Here is an 18,028-nt window from a genome sequence, read left to right as displayed (position 1 = left end):
CCAGCCGGGTGATAAACAGATGTAGTTTTGTGGGTAATTCCGTTTCTCTCAATGAACTTCTTAAAAATGTCTTAAGTGAATTGACTTCCGTTATCACTTACTATTGTTTTTGGTATTCCTTCTCTTGTGAATACCCCATCCATGAAGTTGACCACGTCAGTTGTATCCACTTTCCTGCAGACCTTTATTTCTGGCCACTTCGGGAAGTGATCTACTATGACCAATATGTTCCTCTTGAAATTGTATGGGTCCCATTATATCAATTCCTACTCTCTCCCATGGCATGTTAGGCCATTTTAACGGTTGTAGAGGTGGTTTGAGAGTTACTTGAGTTTTATCAGAATTCTCACAAGGTATGCAGTTCCAAACCGCTCTTTTAATTTTGATATCACACCCTGGCCACCAATACCAATTTTTTATTCTCTGTTTTGTTTTGTTAATGCTTAGATGTCCTTCATTACAAGATTGATTACTCTTCCTCCTAGTTTTTCTGGGGGTATGACTTTTCCTTGTCTTAAGATGACATTTTCCTCCATGGATAATTCACTATGTAGTTCCCAAAAAAGGTCTCAACTCATTCTTTATATATCTTTCTTTGGCCATCCCTCAGCAATCATGTTTCTGATTTCTTGTAATGTTACATCCTTGAGATATTCCCTGTTCCATTCATACTTCTGGATGCTAGGAAATTCTTCGTTTATGCTTGCCACACAGAGTTACTGTTCTTGAGATTATTTACCCCCATATTGTAATGGTAGCCTACTTAGGAAATCCGCTACAATATTCTTCACTCCTGGTAAATATTGTATATCATAATTGTAATCCAGAAGTCTCATAGATAATTGTGTCAACCTCGGAGAAGCATTGTATAACCCTTTTACTGCGAGAACTTTGGTTAAAGGTTTATGGTCACAACGTAAAATGACGCTTTTTCCCCACACGTACTGGCGGAAATGTTCTAGTTCCCACACGCAAGCTAATGCCTCCCACTCAATAACTGAGTACTTTTCCTCCGTGCTAGTTAAAGAGCGAGATGTGAATGCAATAGTGACTTCTTTTCCATTGCTTTCCATTTGGGGGAGGACCGCTCCAATACCTTTTCCGCTTGCGTCTGTGGTTACCACACAGTCCAGCTTGGTATCAAATCAGGAATGGTTGGGAAACCAGTGTAAGTTGTGATGAACATATAAAAGAGTATTTGAATATCAGGGATGAGTTGAGTATAATTGATGATAAGATAATAAGGAGGAATCGCATAGTACCTCCTGTAGGTCTTTGGAGTCAAATTATTGAGCTAGCCAATGAAGGACGCCCTGGAAGGAGCATGACGAAGAGAAGAATTAGACAAACATATTGGTGGCCAAAGTTAAGCAGCATGGTTGAAGAAGGGATTAAGCTTTGTTATGCATGTGCAAACAGTGACAAAGTAAAGACAGTGAGAGAACTGACACTTAAGTGTGTTGAGTTACCTGCCAGACCATGGGAAAGGTTAGCAATGGATTTCTTGGGCCCTATAAACAAGTTAGGTAGTGCAAATAGGTTTATTTTTCTACTCACTGATTATCACACAAAGTGGTTTGTGTACAAGACAACAAATGTTATCAACACTAAAACTGTGATGGGATTTTTAGAGGAGGTATTCATGGAAGAAAGTGTACCTAAAACCATTGTATCAGATAATGGTGTACAATTTATATCGAGAGAAATGAAGGAGTTTATGGAAAAATGGGGAGTTACTCATGAGAGAGTGGCTTTGTATAGACCACAAGTCAATGGAATGGTAGAGAGGATTAATCGCTTATTAATGGATAATATACAATGTCATTAGCTAATGGTTTATCTTGGAAAGAAGAGTTAAAGAAACTAGTTTGTGCACACAGAACTACTCCTCATGTTATAACGGGTATTTCTCCCTTTGTATCTCTTAAAGGGATAGAACCAGGTAGAAAAGACAATCCCAGTTGGTTGATTGTCAAGGATCGTTTATGGGTAGACCACCATGCTGTCAAGGCAAGCGTTACAGAGAAACAAAGACTTACTGAAGATTATTACAATGTGAGAAAAGGTGTGAAAATGCCAAATATAGTGGTTGGAGATTGGGTTGTCACAAAGAAAAGTGGCGTGGTCATTAAAGGGGATAGCAAATTCTCTGTTCCATTAAAGGTAATTGAAGTAAAGCACAATGTGGTAGTATTGGAAAATGGGACAGTTTGGAGTAATGGAAGTATTTGTAAAGTACCTAATGTACAATACAACTATCGTCATGTGTCATAGTGTTGCCATGAGATCTTTGTGTTATGTTTTTAAAAAAAAGTTTTTTCAAGTACAATTTTTAATGTTTCATGAGGGGGGAGATGTGTAGTGTTAGTGAAGTTAAATATACTATGATTACATTATACACTGACTAGCATGTGAGCTGGAATGTCCAGACAGATGTAGAGTGTCCTGTTCCAGATGTTCTATGATGAGTCATTACTGTTTGGCAGCGCTGTGAGCAGGACTAGTGTGCTGAAGATATCCATTTAACCAGAATGAACAACTTTGAATTATCTTTCTGGAAGTGAAATTACTACACCTAGGCTGTACTGGCAGGTCATTTGAGGAGGATCTTCCTGTGTCTAGAGGATGGGGAGTGCCTGTAACGAGAGCTCCAGCGGTCCTGGTGTTGGGCAGTACCGCTCCTAAGTGGAGGGTGCAGAAGTCCTGGTAGGGGGGTGAGAGGAGGACAACCAACCCCAGTGGAAAGCCAATGGGTCAGGGGCCAACCAGAAGGGCTGAGCCATCCGTGAGTGACCATGGTGATGCCACTTCTGTTCCGAGAGACAGGCAGACTGTCACACGACACATTAGTGATGTGTCACCCTGAAGGGGGGCATGCGCTCTCCCCATGAAGTCCTGGTTCGCTGGGCATTTGAACGCCCAGAGTGTTTGATCATTTGTGGGGCCTCTGGAGGTCGTTCGCCGAGGAGGGGAAGGCCAGGTTCGGGTTGTAGCCTGACCTGGAAGGCAGGGCATCTGTAACCAGTGTCCAGGCCGGGTTGCCTTCTAGGGGTACCCCTGTGAACACAGGAAGGACCCATCTTAAAGGAGAGGGAACCTGTGTTTCCCAGAAGGGGTGGGGCAGGCCTTGCCGGGATCCTTAGGGTGCCTGGCTGACTATGGTAGTACTACCCTGAGAGCAGGTGCGGCCCATCTTAAAGGAGGGGGCCCCTGCTCTACAGTGGGAGGGTGCAGAACTCTATAAGGGGGCGCAGAGGGAGGGAGTCCTTGCCTCTGACCCCGGTGCATCCGGTGATTGTAGATCCCAGGCAGTAGACCAGTGATGGAGAGAGGTCCTGAACTGGTTGGAGAGTTGTGTTCTGGAGGATTCTTCCCTGGGAGGGTGCAGAACCCCAGAAGTAGAGGTAGGGTGGGGCATTCTTGCCCGTGACCTCTGGTCAGCCTGAGGGTGCGGACCCTAGGCTGAAAGAACAGTGGTAGTTTGGAACTACACTGAGAAGGAGAGTGGAGAATGGCTATTGTGTGCCAGGGGTTACTGCCCCCCACTCTGTGGATTGGTCAGGACCTGTGACATCTGGATGGCCTACGGCCTGGTCCTAGCCGTGGACAACTAGAGGGTACCAGTGGGGTATCCTAGTTGGGCCAGAGAGTTCTTGTTTAGAGGAAACCATCTGGGTTCAGAGTGGTGTAGAACCGGAGGGTGTCCCTGCCGTGCGGGCCCGCGTCCGTGTTCTATCGCCCAAAGCAGGGAAGCCCATCAAGGGACTGATTGGTCTGCCATGCGTTTTGGCTGGAAGGGGGTTGTGTTGGATTTGGCCCTTTTGGCAGGTTCACCCCAAAACTTTTTTGCATTTTCCTAGCCTGTTTCTGTAACCTTGTGTTGGTGATTTTAGGCTTCTACGCACTTTTTCACTGTGATCCAGTGTAAAGTACTTGCGCTCTCTGTGTATGTGTGGTGAGAGTGGCCTGCCCTCCCATAGGAATGCATGGGGATATGTGTGTCCATGGTAGTTTCTGATGTGTGGGGAGCGCAGGGTCGAGTTTGGTATATGTGAAGTCGTGATATTAAATGCTGCGTGATGATGTGTGCAGATTTATTGTGTCTAGTGGAGAAGTGTCACTTCTAGAAGTTGGCATGTCTGTGAAGTAAATGTGAATTGACTGTCTGGCTTGTGATTGGCTGGAGTGGCTGGTGTGCCTGGCTCCAGGAGTCAGGATGGGTCTGCCCGGTGGTGAAGGGGGAGATCTGCATGTTGATGGCAGGGAGGAGTTGCCCCTGGGACCTGAATAGGGCTGTGCCTTCCCTCAACAATGCTGGCTCCACCCCGTGGTGCGTCTGATGTCCCTAGCCTGTCCTGTGAATAGGGAGAGGGGCTGAGCAAAACATAGTGCTCAAGAACCAGTTGTAACTGATTCTCCCCTTACCCTACAGCTTAGACAAAGGAAATATGTGTATAAAAAGGGGCTGTGACCCCATGTAAAATGTTCAGTTCTTGTTCCTGCTTGTGATGACTCGAATCTACAAGGGCTGTGCTGCTTCTGGGGCCCAGGGGAAGGCTTGCCTCCCTTGGCCCTTCTGCTTTGCCCCAGGATTCCTTCTTCTTCCTACAGGACCTTATGGCTGTGGCACCCTGGGGTCCTTTATTTTCCCTACAACAAAGTGCTTTAATTTCACTAAGGAATAGCGCTTGAATTGCAGGTCCCCCGGAATAAAGGAGCACGAGGGCTCCACAAGGCAAAGCTGCCTATATAGGGGGGAATCCCCGGCGTAGGGTTTCCCCGCATTTTCCCTTCCGGAAACGAGAGCCCACTCTGCGTTTGGGTGGCTGATTAGCATTAATGGAGAGGGTGTGCCCACCCCGCCATCCTACTATTTTTGATTGCAGGTCCCCACCCTGCATTATGGACGTTTTTGCCCTTTTAGAAATAGTGGGTGCCCGCCCCACATGGTGACCTGGCATTTATTCAAGTAGCGGGGTGCCCACCCCGCATTACCGGCAAGAAACCACCACCGCGCCCCGAGCCGCTACTAGAATCGCTTCCGGGCCACTTCCCAGCGCGACCCGGAAGGCAGGCCAGGCTGTGGTCTTAGTGGGCAGGGCTTCCAGGGTGGAAGGGAAGGATGCCGGCGCCGGTGAGGGCGCGGGGCTCCCCTGAGCAAGGAGGAGCCCCGCGGTAATGACCACAGGAAAAGCAGAGTCCTGGGCCCCTGGAGTGGAGGCCTGGGTGAAGTGGAGAGGAGGCTGCAGGCAGAGCGTGAAGGAGGCAGACAGCCGCCTACAAGCAGAAGGAGCCGGTGAGTGGTGCTGGGGCTCTGGTGTGTTGGTGCCTGTCCCAGGCACATTGACAGTGCTGAGTGGCCCATCTGACAGAGGGCTGCTCCAGCGAGGGGGACAGAGGTTCTGTGAAGGCCCCGCATCAGTCAGAGCGGCCCCGTCTAGCAGCGGGCCGCTCCAACCTTGGCCATATAATTTTAGGAGCCTAGGTGGCCCCCACGAGGGGCCCAGGAGGCGCAGGGCCCCCCTGGAGGGCCCAGAGGGGCCCGTGTCCCTTTCAGAGTTTTGGCCAGTATTCTACAACTGCCCTGCGTAGGAGAGGGCAGCTGCAGCGTTTTGGGGGCATATAGGTTTAAGAGCCCCAGAGATGAAGCTCAGGAGGGCACAGTGGTGCCAGGCTCTATTTGGAGGTACACAGCTGCCCCACCAGACAGGGGGGCTGGTATATGGATGGCCCCTAATGTGATGATGCGCTAAAGTGATGTGGTGTTAGGAAATGTATTGTGTATATTATGTGCGGGTGTGGCGAGGTGTATTAAAGCGTAGGCAGGGGGGCGGTGCTCCAGCCCCTCTGCCGGTGTGTGGGACGGCGAGGCTCCTGGGAGATGGAGTCCTGGTGGGGAAGATGCGCGTTGTCTCTGGCTTGCACTCCACTCCCCTCTTCAATGGGAGGTGAGTTCTTTTAGCCCCAACAACAAAGAGCAACAGCGGGACAGTCTTGCACCAAACACCTGGCGCTGCGGGCGAGGTGTATTATAGCATAGGCAGGGGGGCGGTGCTCCAGCCCCTCTGCAGGTGTGTGGGACGGCGAGGCTTCTGGGAGATGGAGTCCTGGTGGGGGAGATGCACGTTGTCTCGCGCCTGCACTCCACTCCCCTCTTCAATGGGCGGTAAGTTCTTTTAGCCCCAACAACAAAGAGCAACAGCGGGACAGTCTTGCACCAAACACCTAGCGCTGTGGCACCCGCGAAGCGGGTGCGGCGAGGTGTATTAAAGCGTAGGCAGGCGGGCGGTGCTCCAGCCCCTCTGCAGGTGTGTGGGATGGTGAGGCTCCTGGGAGATGGAGTCCTGGTGGGGGAGAAGCGCGTTGTCTCGCGCCTGCACTCCACTCCCCTTTTCAATCGGCGGTGAGTTCTTTTAGCCCCAACAACAAAGAGCAACAGCGGGACAGTCTTGCACCAAACACCTACCGCTACTTTTTTATTCAAGTTCCATGGACAGCACACCAATACAGGAGTTGTCAGTGTGGAAGGGAATGAGCAAATGACCTGTGACAGTTGGGAGGCTGCTCAACTGGCAATCGGAACTTCCAGCTGTCAACGTTCCCGCTGGTGACCTCATGTAAAGAAGGGGTGAGAAGGGGAGAGGGAGAGGGAGAGGTGAGAGGAAAGACAGGAACGAGCTAACTACTGAACACAACTCATCTCCTTTTCTTAGGAATAAATATATATATATTTTTTTAACAATAAGGAGTAACTAAAAGAAACACCGTAAGCAACTACACAAATTAACAAGTCGCACACTAACAGGCACATGCATTAAAGCATTTTGCGATCGCAAACGGTGCCAATCGCAAAAATCGGTCGTTTGCGATTGCAAAATTTACTTCTGCGATGCATCAAGGGTCAAGGCATTCGCAATTTGAGAATTTGCAATTAATTGCGAGTACTCAAATTGCGATTGCATTTAAGGAATTGCATTTTGCGATTCCTTAAATACAATGCATTAAAGTTAAAAAATCTGCGATTTTGCAAATAGAGGGAGCAAATTACCATGAAGTTAAGCTTCATGGTAATTTGCAAAAACTTTGAAAAATGCACTTCTGTGCATTTTTCAAAGTTTCATGTTGCGCACACACATGCCCTTAGGGCATGTGTGTGCGCAACATATGTGCAGAGATCAATTTCAGGGGTGCAACAGGGTGTCCTTTTGACACCCTGGCACCCTTGAAATTGCATTCTCAATTTGCGATTCTCTAATTGAGAATCGCAAATTGAGAATGTCTTCCCATTCATTCCTATGTGCCTCTAGGCGAGTCGTAATTAAGGAATGTTTAGAAATCGCTATTTGTTAAACGATTTCTACATGCATAGGCCTTTGCGATTCCTTAATTGAGATTCCTTAAAAATCGCAATTAAGGAATCGCAATAGCCAACATTGATGCATGTGCCTGAAAGTCTTTGTACTTGCTAGGTTTGACCAACTTGCGTCCGCATCTGCTGGTGCCTGCTTCTTCTTCAGTAATGTCTCTCTCCAAACCATTGTCTAGTTCTGCCAGTTGACTATCTTCCGAGAATGCGGGGCTACATGCTTCTGTAGTGATATCACTATTCTCACTCATACTTTCCTCACCATCCTGTTTTTCTCTTGTAGTGGTAGAGTCTCTAGAGCCAGGTGACATCACTGAGTCAGAAGAGCTAAGGTCTCTGTATTCCCCAATGGGCTCTATATGTTCAAGATCAGTTCCCTCTCCGCTATCATTGCTACTTGTAGGTCTAGATATGTTATCTTCTTCTCCTTCTGAATCCTCAGTTTCAACGCACAACCAGCCATAGTTGTCTAGTTCAGTGTTATTTTCCTCCTTCTCGACGTGTTTACCCTCTTTGATGTTCTGTGGAATTACATCATTTTTATTACTCACAGACATAGATGAGGCATGACCAGACTTTTCCATCGCTAAGGAGTGCAGAGTTACAAAATACTTTTTCTACTGTTAGGGGATCCGCGAACCTATTCTGCCCCTTTCCAAAATGTCCACTTCTTTTGACTCTCACTCTGTCTCCTTCTTTTATTTTGATTTCTTTGCACTTATGCTTACTGTTAAATTTTTCCTTGCACAAACTTTGTGCCTCTTGAATTCTTTTTCTGACCGTTTCAGCCGACCATTCTGTTCTCCTTGCAGTCTTGAGCCATCCAATATTGTCTTTTGAAATAGGAGTCCTTCCCCTCATCATTTCGAAAGGGCTTACCAGAGTGTTCTCTCCAGGTGTTATTCTGTAACCCCATATCATTTTGTTGACTTCCTTCATCCAACAACATCCTTTTTTGTTAGCTAATTGAATGGTCCCTTTTATTACCCTATTAAATCTTTCCACGGCTCCATTGTCAGTCGGGTGATAAACAGATGTAGTTTTGTGGGTAATTCCGTTTCTCTAAATGAACTTCTTAAAAATGTCTTAAGTGAATTGACTTCCGTTATCACTTACTATTGTTTTCGGTATTCCTTCTCTTGTGATTACCCCATCCATGAAGCTGACCACGTCAGTTGTATCCACTTTCCTGCAGACCTTTATTTCTGGCCACTTCGGGAAGTGATCTACTATGACCAATATGTTTACTTGCTCCTCTTGAAATTGTATGGGTCCCATTATATCAATTCCTACTCTCTCCCATGGCATGTTAGGCCATTTTAACGGTTGTAGAGGTGGTTTGAGAGTTACTTGAGTTTTATCAGAATTCTCACAATGTATGCAGTTCCGAACCGCTCTTTCAATTTTGATATCACACCCTGGCCACCAATACCAATTTTTTATTCTCTGTTTTGTTTTGTTAATACTTAGATGTCCTTCATTACAAAGATTGATTACTCTTCTTCTTAGTTTTTCCGGGGGTATGACTTTTCCTTGTCTTAAGATGACGTTTTCCTCCATGGATAATTCACTAAGTAGTTCCCAAAAAGGTCTCAACTCATTCTTTATATATCTTTCTTTGGCCATCCCTCAGCAATCATGTTTCTGATTTCTTGTAATGTTACATCCTTGAGATATTCCCTGTTCCATTCATACTTCTGGATGCTAGGAAATTCTTTGTTTATGCTTGCCACACAGAGATCCTGTTCTTGAGATTATTTACCCTCATATTGTAATGGTAGCCTACTTAGGAAATCCGCTACAATATTCTTCACTCCTGGTAAATATTGTATATCATAATTGTAATCCAGAAGTCTCATCGATAATTGTGCCAACCTCGGGGAAGCATTGTATAACCCTTTTACTGCGAGAACTTTGGTTAAAGGTTTATGGTCACAACGTAAAATGACCCTTTTTACCCACACGTACTGGCGGAAATGTTCTAGTTCCCACACGCAAGCTAATGCCTCCCACTCAATAACTGAGTACTTTTCCTCCATGCTAGTTAAAGAGCGAGATGTGAATGCAATAGTGACTTCTTTTCCATTGCTTTCTATTTGGGTGAGGACCGCTCCAATACCTTTCCCGCTTGAGTCTGTGGTTACCACACAGTCCAGATTGGTATCAAATCAGGAATGGTTGGGAAACCAGTGTAAGGTGTGATGAACATATAAAAGAGTATTTGAATATCAAGGATGAGTTGAGTATAATCGATGATAAGATGATAAGTAGGAATCGCATAGTACCTCCTGTAGGTCTTTGGAGTCAAATTATTGAGCTAGCCCATGAAGGACGCCCTGGAAGGAGCATGACGAAGAGAAGAATTAGACAAACATATTGGTGGCCAAAGTTAAGCAGCATGGTTGAAGAAGGGATTAAGCTTTGTTATGCATGTGCAAACAGTGACAAAGTAAAGACAGTGAGAGAACTGACACTTAAGTGTGTTGAGTTACCTGCCAGACCATGGGAAAGGTTAGCAATGGATTTCTTGGGCCCTATAAACAAGTTAGGTAGTGCAAATAGGTTTATTTTTCTACTCACTGATTATCACTCAAAGTGGTTTGTGTACAAGACAACAAATGTTATCAACACTAAAACTGTGTTGGGATTTTTAGAGGAGGTATTCATGGAAGAAGGTGTACCTAAAACCATTGTATCAGATAATGGTGTACAATTTATATCGAGAGAAATGAAGGAGTTTATGGAAAAATGGGGAGTTACTCACGAGAGAGTGGCTTTGTATAGACCACAAGTCAATGGAATGGTAGAGAGGATTAATCGCTTATTAATGGATAATATACAGTTTCATTAGCTAATGGTTTATCTTAGAAAGAAGAGTTAAAGAAACTAGTTATTGCACACAGAACTACTCCTCATGTTATAACGGGTATTTCTCCCTTTGTATCTCTTAAAGGGATAGAACCAGGTAGAAAAGACAATCCCAGTTGGTTGGTTGTCAAGGATCGTTTATGGGTAGACCACCATGCTGTCAAGGCAAGCGTTACAGAGAAACAAAGACTTACTGAAGATTATTACAATGTGAGAAAAGGTGTGAAAATGCCAAATATAGTGGTTGGAGATTGGGTTGTCACAAAGAAAAGTGGCGTGGTCATTAAAGGGGATAGCAAATTCTCTGTTCCATTAAAGGTAATTGAAGTAAAGCACAATGTGGTAGTATTGGAAAATGGGACAGTTTGGAGTAATGGAAATATTTGTAAAGTACCTAATGTACAATACAACTATCGTCATGTGCCATAGTGTTGCCATGAGATCTTTGTGTTATGTTTTAAAAAAAAGTTTTTTCAAGTACAATTTTTAATGTTTCATGAGGGGGGAGATGTGTAGTGTTAGTGAAGTTAAATATACTATGATTACATTATGTACTGACGAGCATGTGAGCTGGAATGTCCAGACAGATGTAGAGTGTCCTGTTCCAGATGTTCTATGATGAGTCATTACTGTTTGGCAGCGCTGTGAGCAGGACTAGTGTGCTGAAGATATCCATTTATCCAGAATGAACAACTTTGAATTATCTTTCTGGAAGTGAAATTACTACACCTAGGCTGTACTGGCAGGTCATTTGAGGAGAATCTTCCTGTGTCTAGAGGATGGGGAGTGTGTGTAACAAGAACTCCAGCGGTCCTGGTGTTGGGCAGTACCGCTCCTAAGTGGAGGGTGCAGAAGTCCTGGTAGGGGGGTGAGAGGAGGACAACCAACCCCAGTGGAAAGCCAATGGGTCAGGGGCCAACCAGAAGGGCTGAGCCATCCGTGAGTGACCATGGTGACGCCACTTCTGTTCTGAGAGACAGGCAGACTGTCACACAACACATTAGTGATGTGTCACCCTCAAGGGGGGCATGCGCTCTCCCCATGAAGCCCTGGTTCGCTGGGCATTTGAACGCCCAGAGTGCTTGATCATTTGTGGGGCCTCTGGAGGTCGTTCGCCGAGGAGGGGAAGGCCAGGTTCGGGTTGTAGCCTGACCTGGACGGCAGGGCATCTGTAACCAGTGTCCTGGCAGGGTTGCCTTCTAGGGGTACCCCTGTGAACACAGGAAGGACCAATCTGAAAGGAGAGGGAACCTGTGTTTCCCAGAAGGGGTGGGGCAGTCCTTGCCGGGATCCTTAGGGTGCCTGGCTGACTATGGTAGTACTACCCTGAGAGCAGGTGCGGCCCATCTTAAAGGAAGGGGCCCCTGCTCTACAGTGGGAGGGTGCAGAACTCTATAAGGGGGCGCAGAGGGAGGGAGTCCTTGCCTCTGACTCCGGTGCATCCGGTGATTGTAGATCCCAGGCAGTAGACCAGTGATGGAGAGAGGTCCTGAACTGGTGGGAGAGTTGTGTTCTGGAGGATGCTTCCCTGGGAGGGTGCGGAACCCCAGAAGTAGAGGTAGGGTGGGCCATTCTTGCCCGTGACCTCTGGTCAGCCTGAGGGTGCGGACCCTAGGCTGAAGCATCAGTGGTAGTTTGGAACTACACTGAGAAGGAGAGTGGAGAATGGCTATTGTGTGCCAGGGGTTACTGCCCCCCACTCTGTGGATTGGTCAGGACCTGTGACATCTGGATGGCCTATGGCCTGGTCCTAGCCGTGGACAACTAGAGAGTACCAGTGGGGTATCCTAGTTGGGCCAGAGAGTTCTTGTTTAGAGGAAACCATGTGGGTTCAGAGTGGTGTAGAACCGGAGGGTGTCCCTGCCGTGCAGGCCCGCGTCCGTGTTCTATCGCCCAAAGCAGGGAAGCCCATCAAGGGAGTGATTAGTCTGCCCTGCGTTTTGGCTGGAAGGGGGTTGTGTTGGATTTGGCCCTTTTGGCAGGTTCACCCCTAAACTTTTTTGCATTTTCCTAGCCTGTTTCTGTAACCTGGTGTTGGTGATTTTAGGCTTCTGCGCACTTCTTCACTGTGGCCCAGTGTAAAGTACGTACGCTCTCTGTGTATGTGTGGTGAGAGTGGCCTGCCCTCCCATAGGAATGCATGGGGATATGTGTGTCCATGGTAGTTTCTGATGTGTGGGGAGTGCAGGGTCGAGTTTGGTATGTGTGAAGTCGTGAGATTAAATGCTGCGCGATGATGTGTGCAGATTTATTGTGTCTAGTGGAGAAGTGTCACTTCTAGAAGTTGGCATGTCTGTGCAGTAAATGTGAATTGACTGTCTGGCTTGTGATTGGCTGGAGCTGGCTGGTGTGCCTGGCTCCAGGAGTCAGGATGGGTCTGCCCGGTGGTGAATGGGGAGATCTGCATGTTGATGGAAGGGAGGAGTTGCCCCATGGACCTGAATAGGGCTGTGCCTTCCCTCAACAATGCTGGCTCCACCCCGTGGTGCGTCTGATGTATCTAGCCTGTCCTGTGAATAGGGAGAGGGGCTGAGCAAAAAAAAGTGCTCAAGAACCAGTTGTAACTGGTTCTACCCTTGCCCTACAGCTTAGACAAAGGAAATATGTGTATAAAAAGGGGCTGTGTCCCCATGTCAAATGTTCAGTTCTTGACTTGAATCTACGAGGGGTGTGCTGCTGCTGGGGCCCCGGGGAAGGCTTGCCTCCCTGGGCCCTGCCCTGCCCCTGGATGCCTGGGAGATTTTAATCCCTTTAGACCCTTCTGCTTTGCCCCAGGATTCCTTCTTCTTCCTACAGGACCTTGTGGCTGTAGCGCCCTGGGGTGCTTTATTTTCCCTACAACTAAGTGATTTAATTTCCCTAAGGAATAGCGCTCGAATTACAGGTCCCCCGGGAAAAAGGAGCGCGAGGGCTCCACAGCGCAAAGCTGCCCGTGCAGGAGGGAATCCCCGGCGTAGGGATTCCCCCGCGTTTTCCCTGCCAGAATGGAGAGCCCACACTGTGTTTGGGTGGCTGATTAGCATTAATGGAGAGCGGGTGCCCACCCCGCCCTCCTACTATTTTTGATTGCAGATGCCCACCCTGCATTATGGCAGTTTGTGCCCTTTTAGAAATAGTGGGTACCCGCCCCACATGGCCGCCTGGCATTTATCCGAGTAGTGGGTGCCCACCCCGCATTGCCGGTGAGAAACCACCACCGCGGCCCGAGCCGCTACTAGAATTGCTTCCGGGCCGCTTCCCAGCATGACCTGGAAGGCAGGCGAGGCTGTGGTCTTGGTTTTAGGAGCCTGGGTGGCCCCACGAGGGGCACAGGAGGTGCAGGGCCCCCGTGGAGGGCCCAGAGGGGCCCTTGCCCCTTTAAGAGTTTTGGCCAGTATTCTACAACTGCCCCACTTAGGAGAGGGCAGCTGCAGCGTTTTGGGGGCATATAAGTTTAAGAGCCCCAGATATGAAACTCAGGAGGGCACATTGTGGTGCTAGGAAATGTATTGTGTATAGTATGTTTTGCGCACCCTGTGTTTGATACCTCTAAACTGTTGTTTATGATTATGAGGTTATTGTGCATTCCATGTGGTTATGCTAGTGAGATTATACTGCACTGTGATTTACGGCCCTAATGTGAGTTATACTTAAGAGGTGGGGTCTAATGTGTTTCGACCAGTGAGAGATTGCATAATGTGTTTATGCTGGTGAGGTTGGCGCAGGATGTAATTCATGCCTGATGTGACTGTGCATAATGTAAAGTTATGTTACAGGTTGAGGTGGAGTACAGTGATTACCAGTGGCTACTGGTTGTAGGTTTATGATTTATTTTTACTTGTACCAATTCCTGCTAAGTGTTGATCCTGTCAGTGGCCCACATGGCCCTGTCCTGTGTAAATAATCCCTTTTGAATATTGCCCGTACCAGTTGTCACAATGTATATTGTGTGATTACTATCTGATGTGTTTTGAGAATACAAAGGCTATTTGTATATAACCTTGTGCGGAGCTCCTTTTGTAGTGTGGCAGGGATGTTGTTGCTGTGTGTGTGCGCAAATGCTTTACACATTGCCTCCGGGATAAGTCTGACTGATCGTGCCAAGCTACCAAGGGGGTGAGCAGGGGTTATCTTTGGCCTGTAACTCCCTTGTCCTGACTAGAGTGGTGGTTTCTGCCTGGCTTTGGCGCAAGCCTAAGCCAACCAGAAATTCCAGTTCTAACATGAACATTGTGGATAAGTGGGTTTTTGGGTGGGTGGGGAATTTAGGGAGTTGCTCAATATAAAATTATAATATACTTGCTTCTTTAGTAACTTTATTGTTGATTCAGCAGAAGTAGTTATTGGTCCTTTTTAGAAGGTATCTGTAGAGGAGATATAAGTTCAACCCCTACGGTGCTCATGATGGATCCCGGTCGTCATGCGTCACGGTGGGCGTGTGCTGATGACGTCCGGGAGCCGTCATGACCACGCCCAGGATCAGAATGTCCAGCACCGGCGCGGAATTCCGGCCGCAGCAAAGGTGTTAAGAGAGATATATTAGTGAATTACATTTTCATATTTTTTTGGGTGAAGACTATAAGTAGAGTTTTATTCTAATCACAGTTTTACTGACTTAGTGCAGTTGCAAAGCTTCCTTCTGTAATCTAAATCTGTCGCCTGGAAGTAATCCGGCAGATTCTCCTCTTCTTTTTGCTGAAGAGTTGTAGTGCATATTAAATGTAAATTTTCATTGTTTATTTAGGGATCTACTATAATGGCGGGCAGGTCGCCACCGTCATGCGGGCGGTGGTGATCCACCCACCATTATCCCCTGTCGTATGAAATTTACCCCCGCCTGATTATGTTGGCAGGGGTACCGCGGCGGACGGGAAGACCGTCCACGCTTTTCTGCCTGGTCAATGAGTCGACCTGGGGGAAAACTTTTAATATGGTGCCGGTGTCTGTTAGACACCGCAATCCACATTACAATACATGTGGGGATGTGCCTTTCCATGGTGACGTTGCCGTAGTGGGCCCCCAGGAAGTTGGGGGGTGGGTGGTGCACATGGGGTGTACCTATGGTTCCCCTCTGCATTTACAAGCACAACATGGTAGGCACTGCGCGGTGCCTGCCACGTTGTGCATGCAAATGCACAACATGCCTTTTTGGCATTGCGGCGGGTGGTGCTGAAAGCACCGCCCGCCGCAATGGTAAGAATGCAGGATGCGCCCGCCAGTGTGGCGGGCCTTTCCTAGTCACCCCCACGGGACCGCCGCACTTATGGCGGGCAGTCCCTTTTTACGTCAGGATGTCTGGAGGACAAAGTCCGCCCATCATCATAATGATGTCCATAGTGTTTGTTTAATAGATAGGTTTATGTTATTGGTGTATTTTATTACTGTGAGGTTTTCATTCGTTGTTAATTTTTGTTTAGCTTTTGGCAGTTGTTTTCCATATATGAGAAATGCTAATTAAGAAGTTGTTAGTGCTAATTATTTGTTTTTTAGCAGATTTTTCTGCTTCTGCTTATGTATGTTTTACATTGGTCATAATGTTAAATGGTGTATGTGTTATGTTTAATAATATATTATTTAATATGTATTAGTGTGTTTTGCTATTATTTTATGCTTTATATGTTTCTATGTTATAATAGGATTATATTATAGTTATGTGTTTACTGAGTGTTTATACTGTGAAAATACATTTTGGGGTCAAGATATCTTGTTTTTAGTTATTTTTAATAAGTCAATATTTGTATAAATTCGATAAATTTACTGTGTATATTTTAGTATTCAGTATATAGGGCATATTGTATGTTTTTAAAGAAATGTCTTTATTTTATTTAACGATATTTGTGTGTTCAATATTGTTGTGTACTATATTTTTTGTTGACGATAATATGTATTCGATATTTGTGTTCTTTCTTAAATAAGTATTGTTAGTCGATAATAGTGTTATCAATGATTTTGTGCCAATATTTCTGTATGTAGAGATTGTGGTTGTCGATATTATGTCAGTGATTCCTTTGTATATGACATGCAATGACCCCAATCACAACAAGCTTGGTCCACCCCGTTGAGTGTAAGTAGATCTGAGAAGTTAGATTTGTTAGCAATGCTGAATGAAGACACTACTTGTGGCATGCAACTGACTTAGACTTATTTCCGCACATGCCTATTCACATCATGTACGTAGAGCAATATTTGCATATTGCAAGAATGTATTTGAGCAATGAGGGCACGGCTAGTCATCTCACTGCCTATCTGGAACACAGTTAAACATGAACATTTATCATATGTTCCTTGGTGTATGTTTTGATGGATTCACTGGCCCAACTTTTTTCAAGACTTCTATACTTGAATGGTCATAGGCAACACACATCTGTGTGACTTAAATATTTTTATTTGCATGTGCATTGACTTTGGTGAAGACTGGCCCAGTACTTGCTCAAACAACCCCCACATTCAATAGATGCCCAGTGGAGAGCCTGACAGAGTCCTTAGGGGGTGACATATCCAGAGGAAGAGGCAAAGTTCAGTCAGCAGGCTGATTGCAGTGTCATTGGGAACAACACAAATTATGGTAGTCCATATCGAGGTCCAAGGTGGGTGTCGCAGAGTGAATCTGGGGACAGTGGTAGCTGATGTTCCGGGGCATGATGTTAAGTACAGATCCAAGGAGGAACAGTCCATTTGGCATAGATGAATGCTACCTCTTTCTTCTTTGCAATATTACAAATTCATTCACATCTTCATCTTCAGATGTGTCTTGTGTCTCCGTGTGCATGGTGGTAGATTGTCTGTGGCACTGTGAGGCACTGACACTTCAGGGGGCTGAAATGTGGATGTTAAAGCAGCAGCAGCATTCATATGTGCCAAACCTTGCAGCAGAACTGCTGTGATGAGCATCTGCAGGGCATGGAAGATTCCAGCAATGTCTCTGTGGTGTGCAGCTGTGGCAGCCATTTGTGAGGCTTGCATCCGCTCCATGTTCTCCATTATCATTCGCATGTGACGCAACTCCTTGCTGACATTGTGACTGGACAGTTATTCTTGTCTCTGAGTCACTACTCCAGCGATGTCAGCCATGGAATGCTGCAAGGGCATGGAGCAGACTGTGGCTGTCTGTGATGGTATGTATGTAGGTGGTCCCAAATGGGACTGAGACACCCACTTAGCCAATCTAATTTGGCCTGAACAGGGTCAAGGCTGATTTGCATATGGCTGGGTCCAAACTGGGGTGGTGGTTTGAGCAAAATAATGATGGATTGAACCTAGATCCTTGTGACTGGGGGTGAATGTTTGCATTGTCCAGCATTGCATCCATCATTTGTTTCTTTTGCATATGTCACCCTAAGTGGGAAGGGTATGCCCAGACGTGGTTCCTGTGCTCACTACACCACTGGATTCAAGCTAGCCTGGCTGATAAAGGGTGATGCCCTGAAACCGATCCCAGGATGCTTGTTTCCAGTTCAGGGAGGACCTGGCTTGGCCGTTCGGACTGGACTGTTCCAATATGGAACAGGGTCAAGACTGATTTGCCTATGGCTGGGTCCAAACTGGGGTGGTGTGGTGTGCAAACGAATGATGGATTAAACCCAGATCTTTGTGACTGGGGTTGAATGTTTGGATTGTCCAGCATTCCGTCCATCAATTGTTTCTTTTGTATATGTCAAACCCCACCCGCACCTGACCAGCCATCTCCTGCTGGACCTCTACCATAAGATGTTGAAATTCTAGAAGTGGGTCCTCACAGTCCTAGGAGACAGCTGTGGTGGTATGTGCTTGCTGCTGGGTGGTTTGTGCAGGGGTGGAGTTTCGTTACTTTGCTGG

Source organism: Lissotriton helveticus, chromosome 1_1 (assembly GCF_964261635.1).
Source record: "Lissotriton helveticus chromosome 1_1, aLisHel1.1, whole genome shotgun sequence".
NCBI classification, from domain to species: Eukaryota; Metazoa; Chordata; class Amphibia; order Caudata; family Salamandridae; genus Lissotriton; species Lissotriton helveticus.
Note: the sequence above shows the minus strand (reverse complement) of the source record.